At 24.8% G+C, this 7,241-nt stretch overlaps 1 non-coding gene across 1 annotated transcript; it reads left to right on the top strand.

Moving 5' to 3' along the window:
* The first annotated feature begins 766 nt into the window (after window positions 1-766).
* On the top strand, window positions 767-885 carry LOC123303578. The gene has a single exon (XR_006535686.1). It is a non-coding gene; the product is annotated as a 5S ribosomal RNA (ribosomal RNA).
* The last annotated feature ends 6,356 nt before the right edge of the window (window positions 886-7,241 follow it).

The raw sequence follows: 7,241 nt of genomic DNA on the forward strand, positions 1-7,241 counted from the left end.
CCTTGGTACAAACTAAAGGTAAAGGTGCATCTGGTTCATTCAAATTGGCTGCTTCCGCTTCATCTAATTCTTCAGCTAAATCAAAAGTATCCAAAAAAGAAAGTGGAGCAAAAGGTTCAGCAAAGAGTGCTAAAAGTAAACGGGCACCAAAAGAAAAGAAAGCCACAACTACATCATTGGCAGCCAAAAAGCCTAAAGCAAAAAAAGCGACTCCATCATCATCAACTGCTGCTAAAAAAGTTACTGCAAAATCATCAGCGGCATCAAAAAAAGCACCAGTTAAAGCAAAACCAGCAAAAAGTACAAAATCCGCTGCCAAAAGTAGCCCCTGCTCGTAAACCGAAAGCACCAAAAGCTAAGAAAGCTTCTGTTGCCAAATCATCTCCTACAAAAATTAAAAAAGCAGCACCAAAAAAGAAATGATCTGTTACTTTAATAATATATTGAAATATTTCATTATTTTTGCTAAAAAATGAAAATAACATAGGCCTTAATACAGGCCACAAATTAATATTTGATAAGAGTAAATTATTTTTTGTATAAATATTTTATAAAATAATAGTTAAGAAACATTTGCCACAGTCAGTACCACGGATGGGTGGCCACTTGAGAATACTGTGTGCGGTTGCATTTTTATTTAAAATATATGGTATAATAAATAAGTATATATTTAAATTGATTACTTCATTGAAAATTTTAATAATATACTTTAATATTAATGATATTTATGAAAAATATATATTTGTAAAAATTTTCATTTATTACTGGCAACAGCCATACCACGTTGAAAACACCGGTTCTCGTCCGATCACCGAAGTTAAGCAACATTGGGCACAGTCAGTACTTGGATGGGTGACCGCTTGGGAACACTGTGTGCGGTTGCCTTTTTATATTAAAAATATAAATTTTTTCTTCTTTTCTTTTTTTTTACACACCATATATAAATATATGTTATTTAGAAATGTAAACCTTTTATATTATTCGTCAACAAATAAATATTATTTTTTGTATAAAATTTTATTGCATTTATAACTCATATCATGGTTACTTTAAAGCGAGAAGTTTTTTTAATATTTCAAATGAATATAAAATAATATAAATTTTATGAAATTTATTTATTTTTAGAAATAGCAATCGCTTATAATTATAACAAAATTTTAATAATGTTTAATTTTATTTCAATAATTTATATATATATATATATATATATATATTTTTTAATAAAAATAATATACTCTTATTTAATAATATATGTTGGTCCTATATATAGGACCGAAAATATTTCTTATTTGTTTTTTTTTTTTTTAAATTGTCATTTAAAACGCTTATGCACGTTCTCCACGAATACGTCTTGCCAATTGTATATCCTTAGGCATAATTGTAACACGCTTTGCATGAATTGCGCATAAATTGGTATCTTCAAATAAACCTACTAAATAGGCTTCACTAGCTTCTTGTAATGCCATAACAGCTGAACTTTGGAAACGTAAATCGGTTTTAAAATCTTGTGCAATTTCACGTACTAAACGTTGGAATGGTAATTTACGAATTAACAATTCAGTACTTTTTTGATAACGACGAATTTCTCGTAAAGCTACTGTACCAGGACGATATCTGTGTGGTTTTTTTACTCCACCAGTTGCTGGTGCACTTTTACGTGCAGCTTTCGTTGCTAATTGTTTTCTTGGTGCTTTACCACCAGTTGATTTACGTGCAGTTTGCTTGGTTCTAGCCATTTTCAAATAATAATGTTTTTACAAAAAAACACACAATTTTAAAAATTATATTCGACAATTTGATACTACAAAGTCAAATGTTTAAATGCGAAATAAATGTGTTGTATTTATATTTATATGAAATTTCAAAATTTTTGTTGTCATATCCTATTGGATAGCTATCAGAGTATGGACTAATCAAATTGTATAGGCGTGGCTTAAAAAATCTTTAATGCTTTATATAAAAAGGCACAATTGTACCGGCGCTCACATACATTACAATACTTGTGAGGTTAACACACGTGTTATCCGTTCGTTAAAATATTGTAAATAATTTTTTATTAAAATGACTGGCAGAGGAAAAGGTGGAAAGGGTCTTGGAAAAGGGGGTGCAAAACGTCATAGAAAAGTTTTGCGTGATAATATCCAAGGTATTACAAAACCTGCAATTCGTCGTTTAGCACGACGAGGTGGAGTAAAACGTATCTCTGGTTTAATTTATGAAGAAACACGTGGTGTACTTAAAGTATTCCTTGAAAATGTTATTCGGGATGCTGTTACATATACTGAACACGCAAAACGTAAAACAGTTACAGCTATGGATGTTGTATATGCATTAAAACGACAAGGTCGTACTTTGTATGGTTTTGGAGGTTAAGAAAATATAATAATTTACTTAAAATATTTAGTAAATTTATTAAAGAATATTTAATACATCCGATAAATTTAAACAGGCTTTCCTTTTTGGGAAGCCACTAATTTTATTTATATAAGAGTAAATAAATTTGTTAATAAATATAACATATTATATAATTTGTTTACAACAAATTATTTTGTTTATAACATACATTACCAAATATTTTTATTTATTTTTTTTTTTTTTATTGTAATATATCTGCAATAATAAATTATAATTTGTATATTATCTATTTTATTTTACAATAACTTATTGAATTTTTGAAAAAATTTTATTATAAATTAATATACTATTATATTTTTTATATATACAAGTTAAGAGTAACAAGTATCGATAGGAGATTATCGAATTTATAACTAATAAAACATTTCGCCTTAATCAAAGAAAATAAAGATTTTGCTATACCATTTTTTATACTTTCAATAAATAATTTATTATTAAATTTTTATTATTTCATTTATTTTTTAAAATTATTAAAAATATTTTTCTAATAATTATAAGCGTACATAAACAAGTAGTAAATGTAAAATGAAAATAATAAAGGTAATGTAATGCATTTGCATTACACTGATTTACGATATATATTCCGCGATATCCTTTATTATATTTAAAATTAATAATATTGATATACTAATAATAGATATATTCAAGCTATTAATATATAAAATTTTATATTAAATATGATATTAATAATTGTTTATTTTATTTTTTTGTATATATAAAAATAATTTACTCTTATTTAAAAAATTTGATGGCTCTCTTAAAAAGAGAGCCGTTTTTATATGTTGATGTATTTTTATGTTATCAATTAAATAATATTTTCGATTTATTTATTTTGAACTTGTATATTTTGTAACAGCTTTAGTACCTTCACTAACAGCGTGCTTTGCCAATTCACCAGGTAATAATAATCGAACTGCGGTTTGAATTTCCCGACTTGTGATTGTTGAACGTTTATTATAATGTGCTAAACGTGATGCTTCAGCAGCAATACGTTCAAAAATATCATTAACAAAACTGTTCATGATACTCATAGCTTTACTAGAGATACCAGTATCAGGATGCACTTGTTTTAATACTTTGTAAATGTAAATTGCATATGATTCCTTGCGCTTCCTCTTCTTTTTCTTATCACTCTTTGATATATTTTTTTGAGCTTTGCCAGCTTTTTTTGCTGCTTTTCCACTTGTTTTTGGTGGCATTGTTACAAACAATTAATATACACAGATAGTTACAGAACACCAGTCAGTATATGTATGAGCGTGTCGTGTATACAACTAGCGTATTATATACGCGAAGATGGATATAACAATAAAAATGAATACTACTCTCTGATTGGCTAAAAATAATACTATAAGGTGATTGGTTTATTTTTAAAGTTTTATATTTTATAAATATTATAAATTAAAATACCCAAATAACATTTTAAACATTTATGTTACAATCCCCGTAACGTACACATCTGTGTGATTATATTTACAAAAAAAAATATTAATTAAATAAATTTATTCGCTATGTCTGGACGAGGTAAAGGTGGTAAAGTAAAGGGAAAGGCAAAGTCAAGATCAAGCCGAGCAGGATTACAATTTCCTGTTGGAAGAATTCACAGATTATTACGAAAAGGAAATTATGCTGAACGAGTAGGTGCTGGTGCCCCAGTATATTTGGCTGCTGTTATGGAATATTTGGCTGCAGAAGTTCTCGAGTTAGCTGGTAATGCTGCCCGTGATAACAAAAAAACACGTATCATTCCACGTCATTTACAATTGGCAATTCGTAATGATGAAGAATTAAATAAATTATTATCTGGTGTAACAATTGCTCAAGGTGGTGTATTACCAAACATTCAAGCAGTGTTATTACCAAAGAAAACTGAAAAGAAAGCATAAATTAAAAACATTGCATTAATTTTTATAATAATAATACATCGATCATAGGCCTTTTAATAAAAGGCCACAAATTTATTTAAAATAAGAGTAAAAATTATTTTTATAAATAATATATTATAATATTTTTTTAAAGAATCAATTTAAATAATTATAAATTAATGATTCTTTTTTTTTTTTCTTTTTTTATATGTTATTATGGAAATAATTCATCATATTATGATGACATTTAGGTAACATATTATAAGAATATTCATAAAATATTATCAAAATAATATTGTATTATGATGATATTTAGACAAAATATTATAAGAATATACACAAAATATTATCAAAATAATATCATTAGATAACAAAACTGTTCATGATACTCATACCTTTACTAGAGATAAAAGTATCAGGATGCACTTGTATTAATACATATTATCACAACATCACAAAATATTTTTTAAAAGGAAAAATTTTTTTAAAATTATTATAAAATTTGATTGAATTAAATTTAAATTTATTTTTTTAATAATTAAAGAAAAAAAAAAAACAAAGCATATAAACTTTCTATTGAAAATGTTATTTTAAACTAGATGGCCAAGTGAACTTCGTTACACAAACAATATATGACGTATTCGTTATTTAAATAATCAGTATCCTTTGATATTATATCAATACGTTACTCTCTTCTTTTGATACATATTAATAAAATTTCAATTTATAAGATTTTATGTCAATTATATAAATAATATTATAAATTTTCTAAATACATAAGTTAAGTAACAAAAAATTTGAATAACAAGATAAATTTATATATTATGTTTTAATACTCGATACTATAATATATCGCATCCGTTACCAATTATTCGGTATCCTTTGATTTATACACAGAATGAACTAAAAATATATATCAAATTTATTTTATTTATTTATATATTTAATATTATTATTATTATTTTATATTACAAAGTTTCTTAACGAAGCTTACAATGATTTCTCATATCGTACTTAACAAAATTATTTAGATCATATAAAATTTAAATTGTTAAAAAATTTGTATATTTATTATTATTATTATTTATTTTTATTAAAATTACATAACATAAAATTAATAATATTTTAATAATTATATAAATTAATTCTTATTTAAAATAATCTTATATTAATCTCAACAAATACTCTAATAATATATTTTGTCATAAATTTTTTTATATTTAAAATAAATATTATAATATATAAATACTTATATCAGTATAAAATTTCTTTATATAATTATGAAAAAATTAATTTAATAGTTAATTATTGATATTAATGCATAAATAAAAGTATTTTCTAATGAAATATATTTTGTCAATGTTCGATTAACACATTTCATAATAATACGTTTTCATTATTGACAAAAAAAGTTTTTCTAAAAATGAAATCTTATACTATAATATATATATTTATATATTAAATTTTTTAATTATTTATATACTAATAATTTATAATAAATCGATATTAAATAAAAAATAAAAATATATACTTTTTAAGTTTACCTTAAAAATATTATTGTTTTGTATGATTGAAATAATTAATATTAAACTATGTTTATTAATAATTGTTAATAAAAAAATTAAATATATTTTAATTTATAAAATAAATATTATTATTAAATTTATAATTTATTATTTTATATATTATAGAAATTGAAAAAATAAATCATGTTTACTACGACAGTAAATTAGAAATACTATTTAATTTTTATGTGTTTTCTACATGGTACTTTGACTTACATAGGGACTTATATTATTGTGAATAATGATATAATTGAAAACCTTTATTTTTTATTTGATAGAATTATTATATTTTATCATTTAAATATTTATAATAAATACATTATTTTTATAAAGTAAAAAAATATGGCCGAAGAAAATTCTACAGCTGTTGCAGCAACTGCGGTTACTGCTGCTTCTACAACACCAACAAAAAAAGCAACAGCTTCTGGTGCTAAACGTACAAAACAACATTCAAAACCAACACATCCACGTACATCAGAAATGGTTGTTAACGCAATTAAAAATTTAAAAGAACGTGGTGGTTCATCATTACAAGCAATTAAAAAATATTTAGCTGCAAATTATAAAGTGGATTCTGATAAAATTTCACCATTTATTAAAAAATATTTAAAAGCTGCTGTAACTGAGGGAGCCTTGGTACAAACTAAAGGTAAAGGTGCATCTGGTTCATTCAAATTGGCTGCTTCCGCTTCATCTAATTCTTCAGCTAAATCAAAAGTATCCAAAAAAGAAAGTGGAGCAAAAGGTTCAGCAAAGAGTGCTAAAAGTAAACGGGCACCAAAAGAAAAGAAAGCCACAACTACATCATTGGCAGCCAAAAAGCCTAAAGCAAAAAAAGCGACTCCATCATCATCAACTGCTGCTAAAAAAGTTACTGCAAAATCATCAGCGGCATCAAAAAAAGCACCAGTTAAAGCAAAACCAGCAAAAAGTACAAAATCCGCTGCCAAAAGTAGCCCTGCTCGTAAACCGAAAGCACCAAAAGCTAAGAAAGCTTCTGTTGCCAAATCATCTCCTACAAAAATTAAAAAAGCAGCACCAAAAAAGAAATGATCTGTTACTTTAATAATATATTGAAATATTTCATTATTTTTGCTAAAAAATGAAAATAACATAGGCCTTAATACAGGCCACAAATTAATATTTGATAAGAGTAAATTATTTTTTGTATAAATATTTTATAAAATAATAGTTAAGAAACATTTGCCACAGTCAGTACCACGGATGGGTGGCCACTTGAGAATACTGTGTGCGGTTGCATTTTTATTTAAAATATATGGTATAATAAATAAGTATATATTTAAATTGATTACTTCATTGAAAATTTTAATAATATACTTTAATATTAATGATATTTATGAAAAATATATATTTGTAAAAATTTTCATTTATTACT

The sequence above is a fragment of the Chrysoperla carnea genome, assembly GCF_905475395.1.
Source record: "Chrysoperla carnea chromosome X unlocalized genomic scaffold, inChrCarn1.1 SUPER_X_unloc_104, whole genome shotgun sequence".
In the NCBI taxonomy this organism is placed as follows: domain Eukaryota; kingdom Metazoa; phylum Arthropoda; class Insecta; order Neuroptera; family Chrysopidae; genus Chrysoperla; species Chrysoperla carnea.